The sequence below is a fragment of the Dromiciops gliroides genome, chromosome 4 (genome assembly GCF_019393635.1).
Source record: "Dromiciops gliroides isolate mDroGli1 chromosome 4, mDroGli1.pri, whole genome shotgun sequence".
NCBI lineage: Eukaryota > Metazoa > Chordata > Mammalia > Microbiotheria > Microbiotheriidae > Dromiciops > Dromiciops gliroides.
The window spans coordinates 23,342,575-23,361,778 of NC_057864.1; the positions used below are offsets into that span (position 1 = coordinate 23,342,575).

General features: G+C 42.9%; 1 long non-coding RNA gene across 1 annotated transcript in view; it reads right to left on the minus strand.

Annotated features, from left to right (window-relative positions):
• Window positions 1-543: 543 nt before the first annotated feature.
• The window catches only part of LOC122726325, a 29,619-nt gene continuing 10,958 nt past the window's right edge, over window positions 544-19,204 (minus strand). The window contains exons 2-4 of the long non-coding RNA XR_006352790.1: window positions 6,254-6,386; window positions 5,938-6,107; window positions 544-943 (exon numbers count right to left, since the gene is read on the minus strand). This is a non-coding gene — a long non-coding RNA (uncharacterized LOC122726325). The remainder of the gene's footprint in view (window positions 944-5,937; window positions 6,108-6,253; window positions 6,387-19,204) is intronic.

The window sequence follows — 19,204 nt, forward strand, 5'->3', positions numbered from 1 at the left end:
TGCCTGGAACATAGTAGATGTTTAATAAATTACTGATTGATTATTTATAATTAAAAGTGTTATTCAATGATGGAGGAATTATTGTAACATGTTGTTGTTTAGTCATGTCTGACCCTTCTTGACCCTATTTGGGGTTTTCTTGGCAGAGATACTGGAGTGCTTTGCTATTTTTTCTCCAGCTCATTTCACAGATGAGGAAACTGAGGTAAACAGGGAAAAGTGATTCACCCAGGACCACACAGCTAGGAAGTGTAAGAGGTCAGATTTGAACTCAGATTTTCCTGACTCCAGGGCTGGAACTCTATGCACTATGGCACCACCTAGAAATGCTTATTTGATTATTTTGGATAATTTATTTTACAAAAACAATAGGTATGGAAGCTAGATGTGAGTTTGAACCCCCAGTATCTGGGATCCCCATCATCATCACTCATATATATATATGTGTGTGTGTGTGTTTATGTATATATGTATATATGTGCATCTATATGTATGTATATACACAGATATACATATATTACTATATAGTTCTTTATTGCTTATTATATATTATATTACTACATAGTTCTTTAAAATTTGAAAACTTCTTTACATGTGTTATCTCATCATTTATTAGCTGGATGACAATGTGCAATTTCCTTCCCGTCCCAAGACCTCAGGTTCTTCTTGAATAAAAGGCTAGATGAGATGCTCTCTAAGATCCTTCCATTTCCAGTACATTCCCATGCTCTTCTCCTCTCTGTGTTCTAAGGAATTCTGTCTGAGGATGCCATAGAGACGCTGGAGGGGGATGTGAAGAGGAGCATGAACGAGGGTCCACTTTGAGGACCAGAGAAACATTTCTTCTTACTTTAGAAGGTGTCAGAAGGATCCCAGCAAAGAGCCAAAGAAAGTAATCAGAGGCAAAGTTGTGACCAATGGGAATACCACCCTGGACATGTATCTGAAAGGAGAAAGAACTATGTTACCCTCCTAGAATCTGCTAGAGTGAAGTCTTAGATCTAGAAGGGACCTTAGTGACTGAGTCCAACCCACACTGAGGTCCAGAGAGGGGAAGCAGTTTTTACAAAGTCACACAATTAGGAGATCACCATTGATCATCATTTCTGGCTCTCTGATTCTTAGTATGACGATCCTTTAATCAGTAAGCCAGTCAGTCAACATGCATTTAATGAGTTCTTATTCTGGGCTTTGATAAGTGCTGGAGATATAAAGAAGGCAAAATCATTCCCTGCTCTCAGGGAGCTCACATTCTAAGGAGGAAGACGACATATAAATTAACAGGAATATACACCACACTCATGAAGTAGAAAGGAGAGAACAATCAAGTCTATTCTCTTTTCCATGGCTATTTTGTATATGTAAATGTCCATATACATATGTGCCTATATAATATAGATGTGTGTGTATAGATGGGTCAGGGCTGTCTCCCCTGACTACAATGTAAGCTCCTTGAGGGAAGGGACTATTTTCACTTTTATCTTCGAATCCCCAGCATCTAGTATAGTATCTGGTACACAATTAATGCTTAATTAATGCTAATTAGTCAGTTAATTGGATGTTAGAGCTGCAATTGACCTTAAAGTACTAATGATTTGGGATATTAGGTAGACTCTAAATTCCTTTAAACTAGGAATTTATTTTCACTTTCTCTTTGCATCTCTGGTACCGAATATAGAATCGCAGAATTTGGAGAGATTTGAGAGTTGAAAGGGACATCATTGGCAATCTACCCCAGCCCATGCCCAATAAGTAGCAATCTAGCCTCTGCTTGAAGAACTCTAAGAATGGAAAGTCTACCATGTCTCAAGGCAGCCCAGTCCACATTTGAATTCAGAGCTTTACATACATAGCTTTACATACAGAGGGTGCTTAATAAATACCTGTTGGAATGTTTTGGATTTTATTAGCTAATCAAATTAATACTGTAAATCATAGTGGCTTAGAGTTGGAAGGAACTTAACAATCATATAATCCACCATCCTCTCCATTGCTGGAATCCCCTCTTTAATTTCCTTTCTTGAATATCACTTCTGTTGAGTAGCTCACTACCTCATGAGGCAGCCTATTCTGTGGAAATGGAAAGCTCTGATTAATAAGAAGCTATTCCTCATAGTAAACTGAAATCTGCCTCCCTGTAATTATGTTCTCTTGAGATTTTTTCTGTTCTCTTGAGCCCCACAGAAGACATAGGCTTCTTCTGCATGTAAGCCCTCGTTTTTAAGGACATTTTTCATCAGCCTTCACCTTTTTTTTCTTCAGACTGAAGACTTTGGTTGCTAAGTTGTCCTTCCCCTTCCTGGCCACCTACTCACCCAGATAATGCTGTGCCTTAACCTCCTTAAAATGTCTTTCAAGAGGGCAGGGCTCAGAATCACCAAATCAAAGCAGTTCAATCTTTGAACATACATTGGTGGCAGTAAATCTGATCCAGACCTGAAATGGAATCCCACCCGACAATGTTCCCAACAAGGAGTCATTCAGCCTTAGCTTGGAAGCCTCTATTAACAGGGAGTCCACTATCCCTCGGGGCAACCCATCCCACTATGGGGAAGCTCCAAAGGTTAGGATTTGGGGGCTGGGGTTGGATGTTTTTTCTGCTACGAATCCTAAATTTGTCTCAAAGCAACTTTTATGCAATTGTCCTGGTTCTGTCCTCTGGGCCAAACAAAGCAAACCTAATCCTTCTTCCATGTGACAGGCTTTCAAGTACTTGAAGAGAGTTATCATGTCCCCCTTGAGTCTTCTCCTCTCCAGGGTAAACATCCTGGGCAAGCAAAATGTACCCCACCCATTTCCCAATTTGTACCTTATGGGTACATTGATGTCTCTGTTATCCTCCCTGAGCTGCCAGAAAATTATGTCAGTGATGAGTCTGTCCTGACACCTCAGTCAACCCACAAGCCAAAGATGGATTCAGAGAAGGAAAGAAGTAATCATAATAACTGAAATTTATTTAGCACTTTTAAAGTTTACAAGGCATATGCATTATTAAACTTGAGCCCCTGGCCTCACTTCTAGCAAAATCCCTGAAAGCATCCCCACCAAATGCTGACCCACTGCCACCTATAAGACTGAGAAGTCATCCTAGCTGAAGCAACCAGTCACCCCAAGGGAGAGGCCACCACCACCACCACCTTGACCATCATCTCCATTTAGACTTTGATGGAGATGGCTCAGGACTCTCTCTAGTCCCCAGAGAGGCAGCACCCTACGGACCTCTGGCTCTGCTTCCAGCCCAAGCCCCACAGCTTCCACAGAAGGGAGAAATCACCATGGAAAAGGGGTCCTGAAGTTGGGAGGATCTGAGTTCAAATCTCAACTCAGACTCTTGCTAGCTGTGTGTCTCTGGGCAAGTCACTTAACCCCAATTGCCTTAAATATCTAAGGCTATCTCCAGTCATCCTTATCTATATCTTGCCACTGGCTCTGGAGGAGAGAGTGAGGTTGCGGACCTTTCACAGCCCTCCCTCACTGAAATCCAATTCAGTACAAGTCATGACATCAGGATGATGCCATGGTTCTCTCTGAGAATGAAATACAAACAACAACATCCATCGATCCATCCATTCATTCATCCACCTGTTTTACAAGTGAAGAGCCTAGAGCTCTAAAGAGCATTATCTCTTTAGTCAGAAGGAATGGGTTCAAATCCCACCTATGATGCTTACCACCTGTGTGGCATCAGCCAAGTCAGTTTCCTTCTCTTTAAAATGGACTAGATGACTTCTGCAGTTCCTTCCAACTCTGGATCTGTGACTCCAAGTGACCTGTCCATGATCATGCTGTTGGTAAATATCAGAGGTGAGATCTGAACCCATGCCTTCCTGACTCCAGGAGCAACACCCTATATACTAAGCCCACTGCCCTACTGGAGTCTAGAAATGGAAAAGGACCCTTGGGTACTGTGGTTTCAATCCCTGTACTTTTCTATGGGATTTCTAAGGCCCTGTCCATCTCTGCTATACCAGGTTCTAAGGCTCTTTCTTAGACTGTTAGGTTCAGCTCAGGGACCACTATTGACAAGAATCATTTTCTGATCCCTCCAGCTGCTGCTGCCATCCCTCACCAAAGTACCTTGTATCTGTTATAGATAGGTAGATAGATAGACAGACAGATATACATATATACATATGTGTATACACACACACACACACACATATATGAGATGAATATATATATATATTTCTGTGGTACATGTTATCTCTCTTCACTATACCATGAGCTGCTTAAGAGGATGTACCATTTTTGCTTTCATCTATACATATTCAGAGCCTAACACAGTACTTAGTACACAGTAGGTGATTAATTAATACTCTATAATTGATTTATTGATAGAATATTAGTTAAGTGACTTGAGTATATAGAATGTTGCAGTTAGGGGCCAGCTGATAGTCAATAGTCAATAAAAATTGATTAAGCACCTACTATGTGCCAGGCACTATGTTAATTGTACTGGACCTCAAGTCAAGAAGTCCTGAGTTCAAATGCAGCCTCAGACACTTACCAGCTGTATGACCCTGGACAAGTCACTTAACCTCTGTTGGTCCCAGTTTCCTCAACTATAAAATGAAGATGATAACAGCACCTACCTCACAGGGTAGTTGTGGTAGTTTTGAGGATCAAATGACCTAATATTTATAAAAACACATAGCATAAGGCCTGGCACATTGTGGATTATACACACATACACATGTGCATGTGCACACCAGTGTGTGTGTGTGTGCGTGTGTGTGCGCACATTTATTTCCTTCCTTTCCCTGAGGACTGAAGCCAGAATTAAAAGGGTTTAGAAGAGGGGCAGCTAGGTGGCGCAGTGGATAGAGCACCGGCCCTGGAGTCAGGAGTACCTGAGTTCAAATCCGGCCTCAGACATTTAACACTTACTAGCTGTGTGACCCTGGGCAAGTCATTTAACCCCAATTGCCTCACTAAAAAAAATAAAAAATAAAAAATAAAATAAAATAAATAAATAAATAAAAGGGTTTAGAAGAGAGGAAGTAGAAACAATGGGTAGACAACTTTTCCCAACAGTGTGGCTGAGAAAGGAAGGAGAAGTTACAGAATGATAACTTCAAAGTGAGGTAGGTCAACTGAGGATCCCTTGCAAACCTAGGGGAGACATGAGTATATTTGTAGGCATCAGGGAAGGAGTCTTATTGAGCTTCTTTCCCATCACATTCATTTCTGAACACCTCCCTCCTCTCTCCACTACTCACTGAGCTATCCCTCGTCACAAAGATTTGAAAAGAAAGAGGAAACAAAACAATCTATTGAAAACTAACCACCATATCAGCAGTCTGACTGTATATGTGATATTCCACATCCACACACCCCCACCTTTGTTGTGAAGGTACAGAGGTGCTAACCTTACAGCATTACATATATTTGGGCTATTATGATAATTATAATAATTCTCTTGGACCAAACTTGGTCATTATTAGACAGGGTGCATTTTGTTGTTACTTCTATCAGTCAACAAGCATTTATTAAGCACCTACAATGTGCCAGGCACTGTGTTTATATTGTTGTAGCCATTGGGAATATTGCTTTCCTGGTTCTGCTTACATCACTGAATCAATTCATTAACAACTTCGCATGCTTCTCTGTTTTTTCTACACTCATCATTTCTTACATGTCATTGATGTTCCCTTAAATTCCTATAGCCCAATTTGTTTAGCCATGCCCCGAACGATGGGCATCTATTTTGTTTCTAGTATTTTTGCTACCACAAAAAAAGTGCTGCTATGAAAATGTTGGTGCCTATGGAAACTTTCTTTGTGTCTTTGATCTCCCTTACAGCTGCCATATTCATTTTCTCTATGATAGCAGAGGGAGAGACTAGCTGGGAGTCTGATGCAATCAATTAGGCATTGGTCTTATTGATCTCCTAAAATGATGTAGTCAAGTCTCTTGGAAGAGAAGCCAACTATTCACCTCCATTTCGTTCCAAAAGCCATGTGTGTTTCTGTTCCTCTTCTCTGCAGTCAGCAAGGGAGGAGAAAGTCAAAGCTTCTGCCCCAGGAGCACCATCCGCCCGCTGATAGAACTGTTGATTTGCTGGGACCACAATGCCATCTACAGATGTGCACTGCCTCCCAGAAGTGCTGTGTGAGGGAGAGCATCAAAGCAAGTCAGGCACTTAAAAACACCCAGGAGGTCCTACTTGCCAGCTCAGGTAGCTGGCATTTCCTGACCCACCCACATCTGCTGAAAAGGAAAATAAACCAGCCCTTTAAAAAAAATCACCCACCTTAACTGTTATCTGGGTCATCGAATCATAGCTCCGCACCAGCAGTGGATTCTGGCCCCTTTTTGACAACTGAAGGAGTCCCCGGTTCCTGTCTTCATGCTCAAAGTTTCAGGATTCTATCCAGAAAATTCAACTTCACAGAATGATAGAACATTAGAGATGAGAAAGAACATGGAAGGCAGACAACTATGGCATGGGAAACAGGCTTTAACCTTAATGTTCTGTGTTCTAAGGTCATTTTCGGGGAATAAGCTCACATTGATAAGTGATTGATAATCACTTTAAGATTGGCAAAACACATACAAATAGGCTGTCTCATTTGACCTTCACAATAGCCTTTTTCAGGTAGGTGATGTTATTATCATCCTCATTTAGGAGTCCAGAACTTTATCCATTACAGTATCTAGGTGTCTATCATTATTATCATTATTAATTTATTATTATTATTATTATTTGCAAATATTTTACATGATTGCACATGTATAGCCTATATCAGATTGCTTCCTGTCTCAGGGAGGGGGAGAGAAGGAGGGAAGGATAGAATTTGGAACTTAAAAATTATAAAGGAAAACCGCCGTTAAAAATGGTTTTGACATGTAGTTGAGGGAAAATCAAATAGTGATGGTGATGATAACGATGAAGATGGTAATGATTGCTATTATTAACTAGTTGGATCATCCAGGGTGACACAGTAAATGTCTAAGGCCAGATTTGAACTCAGATTTTCCTGGCTCTGGGCTAAGCATTCTATATGCTTTATCTACTGTACCACCAGCTGCCCCAAGGGTCTCTCCCTAGCCAGTTTTTGATCCAATCAGCAGCCAAGATGATTTATCTCAAGTGCAAGTTTGACAATGTCAACCTACCATTCAATAACCTCCAAATTCTTTTTTTTTTTTGGTGGGGCAATGAGTGACTTGCCCAGGGTCACACAGCTAGTAAGTGTCAAGTGTCTGAGACTGGATTTGAACTCAGGTCCTCCTGAATCCAGGAACGGTGCTTCATCCACTGTGCCACCTTGCTGCCCCTAAACTCCAAAACCTTATCACCTCCAGGATCAAATATTAGCTCCTATATTTCACTTTTAAAATCCTTCGCAACCTGACCTCCTCCTACATTTCCAATTTAATTATCTACTAGAGGAAGCTAAGTTCCACAGATCATTGGGCCTGGAGTCAAGAAGACCTGAATTCAAATCTCACCTCAGAAACATACTATCTGTGTGACCCTGGGAAAGTCATTTAACAGCTGCCTGCCTCAGTTTCTCCATGTGTAAAATAAGCTTAATAATATCACCTACCTCTGAAAGTGGCTATGAGGATCAAGTGAGATAATGAGTAAATGAGTAAAGTACTTGGCACAATGCCTGGCATGCAGTAGGTACCTAATGAATGTTTGTTCCCTTCTTTTTCCTTTCACTCACTCAACAATCCAGCCATGTCGTCCTTCTTTCTGTTCCTCATCTATAACACTCCACCTCCCACCTCCATGCATTGTATTAGCTATCTCCCTTGCCTGAAGTGCCGTCCCCCCTCACTTCTATCTCTTAAAATCCTTGCTTTCTTTCCAGATTGAGCTAAAGCACCACCTTCTACATAGAATTTTCCGCAGTGCCCCTGGCTCCTAATGCCTTCCCCTACAAAGTGACTATAGATAAAGATATATGTGTGAGGAGTATATATGTAGATCTCTATGTATACACACACACATTTATCACATGCATATTGTCTCCTCTGGTGGAACATAAGCTCTTTGAGGGCAGGGAGTAGTTCATTTTTTTGTCCTTGCATTCTCCATGTTTATTTAGCACATAGCTTGCACTGCTGTAATGCAGGTTGAGTGACTGACTTTTCCACTGTAGCATAGTCAGAGGAAGGATTTGAACCCAGGTCTTCCTCACTCGAAGTACAGCCTTCTATCCACACTATCCTTTCTCTTTTTGGATGCAAGCTAATCCAGACAAGATAAAGAAGAGCTCATGAGTCTATGTCATTTTTGGATAATTTTTGAGAGTGAGAGCAGACTGTTATTCCAAAGAATGTACCCTCTAGATTACCCAGGGACTAATAGGTGGGCATCTTGGCACGCATGCGCAGAGGATCAACCACTGACACAACTGTCCCTGGCAGTAAATCCCAGAACTCGAACTCCAAAGGCTCGAGTACCAGCCCCAGTGTTTGCTACCTGAGGGATCCTGGACAAAGGCCTTCCTGTCTCTGGGCCTCAGTTGCATCATCCATCAAGAGAGCTGCTGAACCAACTAGTGAATGTCCTCAGCCGTGGTCCTGACCATTTGAAGTTTCATCGTGCTGACGATAAAATAGAAATCCCCTTGTTGGCATTTCACAGCACGGCTTGGGGTCGGCTTCCTTTCCAGACTTAAGTCATGACATTCCCCTTTGTGTACGCCATGTTTGAGCCAAACGGGCCTTTCTGCTGTTCCTCCAGGCCTGGAACCCCCACCCCCACCCCAGCCAACACCCTCCATCTTCTACCTCTGCCTTTGCATGGAGCATCCTTCATGTCTACTCCAACCTCTCCCTCAATTTTTAGGATCCCCCACTTCCTTAGAGGCTCAGTGCTGGCTCCCCTTCCTCTGGAAAGCCTTAGCTGTTCTTCTCTTCCCATTTTCTTGTATTTATTCATCTCTTTGTTTGCATAACCCAGGAGACTATATTCTCCACGAGGGTAGGGACTGTCTTTTTACTTCCTTTGTTTCCCAGCTCAGTCTAGTACTCTGTGTATAGTTGGTGCTTAATAAATGCTTGTATAGTCTTTACGGTTTGCATAGATCTTTGCATATCTCACTACAACTCTATCAGGCAGGAGCTTTGGGTATTATTCTTATTGTTGCCATTTTGTGGAAACTGAGGCTCAGGAAAGTGAAGGTTTCACCAGGGTCACCCACCTAGTAAATAAAAGACAAAGGAAGGTTGCAATCCCAGGTCCCACTTGACTCCAAATCGTTTTTGTTTGCATAAAGAGATATACAAGGGTTCCCTCTCAGCCTTGCCTCAGTTTCCTTCTCAGAGCTGAAGGGAACCTCAGAGATCAAGTGTCATGGCAGGTAGTCATTGGCGGCACCTGGCCGGGAGCTCAAGGCCCCGCATGCCAAGTCCAAGACCCCTCACCTTTCCCCAAACCACAGAGCTGTGCACAGGTTTCCCTTTCAGCCTGTATGGGGGAGTCAGGCCTTCTGGAAGGCCATAAAGGCTGCCTACCCAAAGCCAACTTGTCCTGCCTGGGAGGTGTGTTTCCACAGATGAGGCAGCCACTGCAGACAAGAGGGCAGAGGCAGGGCCGCCGTGACTCAGGGACCAAGACTAGAGAAGGTTTGGCTGCAGCTCTAACCCAGCTCCCCATCAACCTCCCCATCAGGAGGACCACTGCCCCACGGCACAGATGATTATGGGCAGGGGCTTTTCTGGACTCTTCTGTGTGGTCCAGGCAGCAGGTGCAGCGGGGGCTCATGCTTAACCTGAGTTTAGATAAACTAGGGCAGAGTTTGTACCCTGGAGCGCCCCGCTGAGGCATAAACTCAGCAAACAAACAGACCCACACTGAGGAATGGGGGGCAGCAGGGAGAAGCTAATTAGCACAACTCCTGGGAGCCCTTAAGTAAGGCCCAGATCACCAGTAACAAATGTGGGGAAGTTAAAGAACCAGCCAGGGCCTCTTCTCTTCTGGGCTTTCCCCTTCCTTTGTTCTCTTTTCCTCTCCTCCCCTTTCTGCATCTTTCTCTTATTCTTCACAACATTCTTTCCTTCTGCCTTTTCAGTTCCCTCTCATTCCTTCCTTGCTTCTCTCTTTCCTGCTCTTTCAATCATTCGTTTTTATTAGGTTTCTCTTCCTTTCTTTTTCTCTTTATTCCTTTCTTTTTAATTTTTCTTCCATCCTTACTTCCTCCTACACACCTTTCTTCTTTTTTCTTTCTCCATTTCTTCATTCCATCTTTTCCTTTTTCCTTTTTTATACTTCCTAGCCATTCTTTCTTTTCCTTCTTTCTTTGTTCCATTCTTCTTTTCACTTTGTACTTTTGCATATCCTTCTTTTTCTGTCTCTCTCCATCTTTCTCTTCCTTTTTTCTGTCTCTGTCCTTGTCTCTATTTTTACCTGTCTCTCTCTATTTCACTGTCTCTGTCTCCATTTCTCTGTCTTTGTCTCTGTCTCTCTGTTTCTCTGTCTCTCTATCTCTGTCTCTCTCTGTCACTGTCTGTATCTCTGTGTCATGGTCTCTACCTCTGTCTTTGTGTCTCTCTGTCTCTGTCTCTCTCTTTCTGTCTCTATCTCTGTCTGTTGCTTTGTCTCTGTCTCCATCTCTGTTGCTCTGTCTCTGTCTCTCTCTGTCTGGGTGTGTGTGTGTGTGTGTGTTTCTCTTTCCCTTGTCCTTCCCTTCTTGTAAACCTCATTGGGAAGCCTCTACCTCGGATTCCTGCTGAAGTTCACCATGTTTTCCCTTTGGGCCTGCTCAGGTTTTGACTGAAACCCATCTCTAACATTTTCGGGAATGAAATCCAACCAAAGCACAATCACCAAGGCTTGCCTTCCATCAGGATGAGTCCTCTCCTTTCATTTGCATAGTCCACCCTCCTTTCAAGGGGCCATCTGAGGATCCACTCTTTCTTGAACACTTCCAGAAAGTCCAGGGCTCATGAACAAGGCAGCCTGTCTTCAGTTACATTTGGCAAGACCTGTTTAAGGCATCTATAGCTGTGTGACTCTGGGCAAGTCTCTTAACCCGGTGGGCCTAAGTTTCCCCACCTGCAAAGTGAGATAGAGAAAGAAGTGGCAAACCTCTCCAGTCTCTCTCCCAAGAAAACCTCAAATGGGGTCAGGAAGAGTCAGATACAACTGGAAAACAACCAAACCCATCCCTGTACAGCTCTCCACAAGGCCCTCAGCCCAAGTTCTGGCTAATGATGGAAAAATTGGGCCAAGCCAGTAACAGTGATGAATGCTCAGGAACCTCACCCTGTAAAATGGAGGCCACATTTCCTCAGCCAGGATGTAAGACCAGAAGTTTGGAAATGGTGAGTCTTTTCAGAGTGTCTTGATGTTAATTTATACCAAGTAACGAGGCTTCTTTTTGTTCTCTCTCTTTAGAATTTTATTTTCCAAATTACATGTAAAACAAATTTTGACATCAATTTTTTAAAATTTGTGTCCCAACTTCTCTTCCTCCCTCCCTTCACACCCCACCCCCAAGAACTCAAGCAATTCAATATAAGTTATACATGAGTAGTTATGGAAAACCTAGCTACATTAGCTAGGTTGTGAGAGAAAACAGATAAAAACAAAACTTCAGATTCAGTAATTGTCAAAAAATGCATTTCAATGTTTTCAGATACCATCAGTTCTTTCTCTGTAGATGGATTGCAATTTTCATAAGTCCTTCAGAGTTGCATTGCTGAAAATAACCATGTGCTTCCCAGAAGATCATCTTACACTATTGCTGTTATTTTGTATACAGTACATTTCACTCAATTTCAGTTCACGTAGGGTTTACTGATAGCATCCTGTTCATCATAACTTTTATATAGTACCTTAAACTTGACTAAGAATTTTCTTCACAATAACCCAGCAAAGTAGGTACCATACTTTTTCCATTATAGTCAATCGTCAAAACTATTTCTCTCCATCCTATTCTCTTTCCATGAGATTTACTCTATTTTCTATCTTCTTTTACCCTATTCCTCCTCAAAAGTGTTTTGCTTTCTACTGTCCCCTCCCCCTCTCTGCCTTCTCTTCTTTGCTGTAAGGTTGAATAAATTACTCCTTCCCATTGGGTGTGTATGTTATTCCCACCTTGAGCCCACTCTAATGAGATTAAGGTCTTTGAACTAATTCTGTGCTCTAAATTTTCTTCCTCCCTCCTTCCCTATGAAATCAAGCAATTTAATATGCCATACATGTGCGGTTATGCAGAACATCTTCATCTCCCTCAAAAGTGTTTTGCATTTACTGCTCCTGCCCCCAATCTGCCCTTCTTTCTTTTCCCTCTTCTCCTTCCCCCCTTATCTCCCTCCCCTTCCACTTTCCCTCAGAGTAAAATAAATTACTATACCCACTTGAGTATGTATGTTACTCCCTCTTTGAGCCAATTCTGATGATAGTAAGGGTCACTCACTCCCTTACTTTCTCTTGTTTCCTTCATGTGAGCTACCTCTCCCCTGCCCACCTCTCCCCATCCCCCTCCCCCAGTGCATTCCTCCTATCCCTAAACCCTATTTTAAAGATGTCATCATGGGTTAGCTAGGTGGAACAGTGGACAAAGCACCAGCCCTGGAACCAGGAGGCCCCAAGCCTAATTCCGGCCCCAGAAATGACACCCCACTCTGCCTGCTCCACAAAAAACAAGGACAAACAAAAAATAAATGCTTTACAGATATCATCCCTTAATAATCAGTTCAGACCTGTGTCCTCTGTCTCATTGTATTCCTTTCAGCTACCCTAATACTGAGAAAGTTCTTATTAGTTAGAAGTATTATCTTCCCATGTAGGAATGTAAACAGTTTAATATTTTAATATCCCTCATGATTTATTTTTCCTGTTTACCTTTTTATGCTTCTCTAGGGTCTTGTATTTGAAAGTCAAATTTTCTATTGAGTTCATCTTTTCTTCACAAATGCTTGAAAGTCCTCTTTTTCAGTGAACTCCCATCTTTTCCTCTGAAAGGTTATAATCAGTTTTTCTGGGTACATGATTCTTGGCTGTAATCCCAGTTCCTTTGCCCTCTGGAATATCCCATGATTTCAAGTCCTTTAATGTAGATGCTTCTAGATCTTGTTTTATCCTTATTGTAGCTCCACAGTATTTGAATTCCTTCTTTGTAGCTGCTTGCAATATTTTCTCCTTGACCTGGGAGCTCTGGAATTTGGCTATAATATTCCTGAAGGTTTTCCTCTTGGGATCTCTTTCAGGGGGTGATCCGTGGATTCTTTCAATTTCTATTTTACCTTCTGCTTCTAGAATATCAGGGCAGTTTTCCCTGATAATCTCTTGGAAGATGCTGTCTAAATTCTTCTATTGGTCATGGTTTTCAGGTAGTCCAATGATTTTCAAATTATCTCTCCTGAATCTGTTTTCCAGGTCAGCCAAATACTTCCTTAGGTCCCACAGACACCCCTGTATTTTCACTTCTGGTCAGCCATTCAGCCCTCTCACCCAACCATAATCTTAGTTCTGGAAGATGCCCAGTGCTACAGTTGATTTGGAGGCTTGGAGGTAAATTCCTCTGGTGCAGCATGCCTGGGATCTGTATCAGCAGGATCATGGGGTTGGACTCCTCTTGCAGCATGGCATGGTCCCCTCTAATCTATCTTTGGCTGGAAAATAATCTCAGCCCATCCTTCTGTGGGTTTTTCTGCTCCAGGGGTTGTTTTATTGCTGTTTGGGGTAGGGGTAATTGTGTCAGGAGCTCTGTGCATTTAATGTCTTTCCTCTGCCATCTTGGCTACACCCCCATAATAAGGCTTCTTATTTCTTTCTATCAATCAAAGGAACTCTTCTTCCTCTGGTTCAGGGGGTAGAGAGTATCTCTCCTATCTCCCCCAACAAACTCAGCCTCTCCTCCCCTATCAAATGGCTTTAAGACTTGTTGGATTCAGACCATTCTTCACTTAGGGGCCAAACTTCTGGAGATAAACCTCTTCATTCTATTTTAAGTAGCACACAATCCATTTTCCCTTATTGTGTACACTTCAAAATATGGTCAGAGCCTTGTATTGGATCCCAAACTCAACTGTTTCCTAGTTGTGTGACCTGAGTGAAATCTCTGAGCCTCAGTGGCAGGATCTATAAAACTGGAAAAACAAAATTCTAGATGTGGAACCAGAAAGGATGTGAGAGGTAAATATCTTGAGGGCAGGAGCTGTCAGGAGAAGTAACATAAGCATATAAGGAGATGAAAAATCCATCCACAAAATATATACACAAAGTTGAAAGCAAAGTAAATTGTGGGAGTGACACAGAAGGCAGGTAACCAAAATGAAGAGACACCAGGACTCAACAAGCTTGTGTTCTCTGGTGGCACTTACTGGCTATGTGAGCACCATGGACAAATCCAGAACCCATTCCAGGCCTTTGGCTCTATAGGTAGAATAGTCATTCATAGATGAGGAAACTAACTCAAAGGGTTTAATCAGATTGAGAATGATAACATTTCTATTACACGTTACAGCTTACAGAGTACTTTATGTATATTAGCCCATCTGATCTTTATAAGAACTCTGGGAGTAAGTATTGTTGACCCCCCCCCCCCATTTTACAGATGGGGGAATAACTAAAGCTCAGAGAGGTTGTGACTTGCCTGGGGTCACACAGATAGCAAGTATCAGAGTAAGGGTTCAAATTCAGGTCTTCCTGACTCCAAGCTCAGTGCACTTCAAGGTTTCAGTGAGTTCATATGTAATAATAAACTTATATTTCTGAAGTGCCCTAATATTTTCAAAGCATTTTCCTTCTAACAACCTTACAAGACAGACAGTGTCATTCTCCTGACTTTATGGATGAGGAAACTGAATCCCATAGACATAAATTGACTTGCCCAACATCACGGAGCTAGTAAATGCCTGAGGCAGGATTTGAAAGTCGAATTCCTGACTCAAAAACTAAACTTCTTTTCACTCTTTCCATAGATGATAGATAGATAGATAGATAGATAGATAGGCAGATGATATGTATATATAGAGAGAGAGATAATAGAGAGATAATTTTCCAAACCTTCATAGAATTATAGTATTTCAGAGATCGAAAGGATAGAATCTTAAAGTTGAAGAGACCTCAGTGGCCATCTCTAGTTCAATCCTTAGGAAAACTAGCCTCTTTCTATGACATTTCCCACTAATAGCAGTTGTTTTTTTTCTGGAAGACCTCCAATGAGAACCTCCAGGGCTAACCATCTACTTTGGAATGTTAGGAATTGTTTATTTGCATCTAGCCCAAACCTGCCTCTTTACAACCTTCATCCATTGTTCCTGGTCCAGCCCTCTGGACTCTAACAGAACAAGGTTAATCCCTGTTCAGCTTCACAGCCCTTCAGATAATTCCTCACTGGGCTGTTGTGATGGATGCCAAGGCTTGGCCAACTGTCCAACAAACACTGAATGCATGTGGAGGTGGTGATTATTATTTTCATCACTAATATCTTGATCTTTATCACAAGCCAAGTTTGGGAAAGTGTGCCCAGGATGTTCCAGGCTGTCCTAGCCTTCCTTGCTCTTGGGATTAGCTGGATGTTGGATGATCCATAGTTAGCTGGTCCATTTGTGAACTTGCTTTCCTTCTCTACATAAAGTACTCTTTATGAATGGGAAATGACATTGAAGGAGCTTGCTTTCTCCTGGCCCCTGAAACCCTACCACCATTCCTGATAAAGTGGTCTTTGTGGAACTTCAAAGGACCACAGTTGTATCCTTCCTTGGGACTTTTGATATTTTAATGGTTGCCCAATAAAAGCACCGGCCCTTCCTTTCATAGACTAGCTGTGTATTTAGTTGGCTTTATCTCTGTTATTTCTGAGGAGGTTAGAAAGGAGAAGGGTCCCTGCTTCCTGACAGACCCAAAAAGAAGGAATTCAACATCCCTAAGCATTTATCTCCAAAGTCTGCTCAGCCAAGTGATTGAATTCCTCCTGCCCAGATCCCCAAGGGTTATGGTCCACTTGTCCCTCTGATGATTGCTTCTGAGAAGCCAGCCTGGTTCCTCTTGTGAGTTTTCCCAGCTACTTAGGGAATCAAGAAGAGACATTCAATTTTTTAACCCTAATTTCAGCCTTGTGTTTATTCTCTAATGAACTGCAGCTCCAGCCCTCTCACTCTTTAGTGGATAACCTCAAGAGCTACTAGAGCCCAAATTAATTCAACATTCAACTAGTGTTAATTGGGTGCCTACAATGTGCCTGGCACTATTCTAGGGACATGGGATACAAATTAAAAATGAAAGACTCCCTACTCTCAGGGTTCTTACATTCTTCTGGGAGGAAAGAAACCACGTGTATGTAGAAAATTAATCCAAAGAATCCCAAGAAGGCCAATCATTAAACCCTAACATGATCTCTCTCAGGGGGTCCTCTGCCACCATTCCCCACACCCTGGCAAGACAATACAGCTGGTATTGCAACATCTACCTGACCTCACCCTCTGTGCATCATCCTGTAGCAACAAGCCTCAGACCTTAACTCTTCCCACCCTGCCTGAGGGACAGAGGGATCAGTATTGTCCTGTGCTTGGGGAGATGACCCTTGGTCCCCTACTGTCCACATTGAGGGGGTTAACCTCCTGGATCACATCTACTCACCCCCCCCAACCCAGCTAGACCCAGCCTTAATACCAGGACTTGCCCTATATTCTTCCGTATATGAAATGAATTCCTGGCGAGAGGGAAGAAAGGATGCTTCAATGCTGACTCTCTATGGTATAGTCCTTGTCTTCCAGCAATTTGCTGTTCTGAATCTCCATCCTAGTTCTGGCTCAGCTCTCCTTTGCCCTGTGAGTTCTAACTGAAGCCCCATATATTTGTATAAAGAAGAGCCTAACCCTATAAAAATACAGCCCTTCAATGATCAGGGCTGGGACCAGGGGCTCTCACTCAAAGAGACAATTCCCTCTCCCCTGGAAGTATCCACAATCCCAACGCTAGGCCCTGGAGGGAAGAGAAGATTGTTCTCCTGCTTGATCCTCCTAGACTTCTCTGAAGCAGTTGACATTGATAATCACCCTGACCCCTTGGGATCTCTTTCCACTCTGGGTCTTTGAACTGTGGCTTTCTCCTGGTTCTCCTCCTGTCTGTATGACTGCTGCTTCTCAGTTTTCTTTGCTGCCTCATCATCCAGATGACATTCCCTAAGGGGGGGTGTGTTCTAGTCCCCCCTTCTCTTCCTGCCCTATAGTATCTGACTGAGTTATCATCTCTATGTAGATGTTTTCATGCTTTTTTCATTATATATAAGATATTATTTCATTATATTCATGCTTAGTTTCTCTCCTCAGTCAATAAACATTTATTAACTGCCTGCTGTATGCCAGACACTGTACTAAGCACCAGGGATACCAAAAAAGGTAGACTCCCTGCCCTCAAGGAGTTTGCAATCTAATAAGAGAGACAACATACAAACAACTATGTACAAACAAGCTATTTTCAGGATAGAAGGCGGGGGGGGGGGTGCTAGAAGAGGGACTGAGAAAGACTTCCTTATAGGAGATAGGATTTGGCCTGGGCTTGAAGGAAGTCAGGGAAGCCAGGAGGCAGAGATGAAAAAGGAAAGTATTCCATGAGTGGAGCACAGACTGAGAAAATGCCCAGAGCCAAGAGATGGAAGGTCATAGGAGAGGATCAGTCAGGAGGCTAGTGTCACTGCATCAGAGTACATGTGGGATTGTGGGGGTGGGGATTAAAGTGTAAGAAGACTGAAATGTTGAGGGAGTGCCTAGCCTCGGAAGGGCTTGGAACAACCAAAAGGAGGATTTTGTATTTGATCCTGGAGTTTATTGACTTTGGGTGGGGTGACATGATGGGACCTGCCCTTTAAGAAAATCATTTAGTGGCCAAATGGAGGCTGGATTGGAGTGGTGAGAGACTGGGGCAGGCTGATCCACCAGCAACTATTGCCATGGTACAGGCATGAGGGGATGGGGACCTGCATCAGCAAAGGGGCAATGTCAGAGGAGAGAAGGGGGCATATTTGAGAGATGGTACAAAAGGGAAATCGACCAAGAGATGCTGCAAAGGTGAAATATACAAGCTGCTGCAGTGAAACTGGCAGGCCTTGGCACCACATTGGAAATGGGGATGAGAGAGAGTGAGAAAAACTAGATGATTCCTAAGTTGTGAGCCTGAGGAACTAAGAGGTTGGTGTTGCCTTCTACAATAACAGGGAAGGGAGGAGGAGGGGAAGGATTAGGGGTAAAGATAAGGAGTTTGGGATGTACTAAGTTTAAATATCTACTGTACATCCAGTTTTACCCTGCCATCAAATGAGCCTACTTCCTTTTCCATGTATGGGTCCACCCATCCCCTGCCTTTACTTATAGGAGCTGTCTCCCATGCCTAGAATACTCTCCCTCCTCCCCTTCCCCTCTAGCTCCCTTCAAAGCCTGTTTCAAATGCTACTCCTAAATAAGACCTTTCCTATTCCCCCCCCCAGTTGTTAGTGCTCCCTCCCCTAAACTGAAATTACTTTGAGTTTTCTTAGCCCAGCATTTGTCTATTTGTTTATCTGTGTGTGTACCTGTTGTTTGCTCTCAGGAGAATTGCAAGGTCCTTGGTGGCTCTATGGCTGTTCTCTGTTTTCTGCTTGTGCTTAGTATAGAGTAGATGCTTGATCAAGGTTTGTTGAATGAAAGAATGATGGATGGATGGATGGATGGATGGATGGATGGATGGATGGATGGATGGATGGATGGATGGATGGATGGATGGATGGATGGATGGATGAACTCCAAGGAGAGGTTACAAAACACACAGGCATAACTTCAGAGCAGCTTTCTCAAACAGAGGCATACAGACAGGAGAGAGTTTACAGTCAGACAGAAGACAGGCAGACACTCAGAAACAGAAGCAGTATGATCTCTGCCTACCTGTCAGTCTATCTGTTTCTGTGACTGTGCCTTTGTATCTTCTGCTTCTTCATGTCCAAGTGTATATTGCACATTTGTGCTTCTGTATGTTTGGATGAGTCTCCTTGAGAACAGTATAGTGTCTCTTTATATGTTCATCCAGGTTTCCAAGTGCATGTGTTTTCACATCCACTCGTGTGTGTGTGTGTGTGTGTGTGTGTGTGTGTGTGTGTGTGTGTGTGTGTTTCTGGCTGTGTGTACGTGAGACTGAGTGCTGCTAAGTGAATTCTGGGGAGTATGACTTTAAACTGCATTTCTCTCTCTCTCTCTCTCCCTCCCCTCCTCAGCCCCCCACCCGCCGAAGGTCCTTCAGGCCAAGGACAAATCACTGGCATTA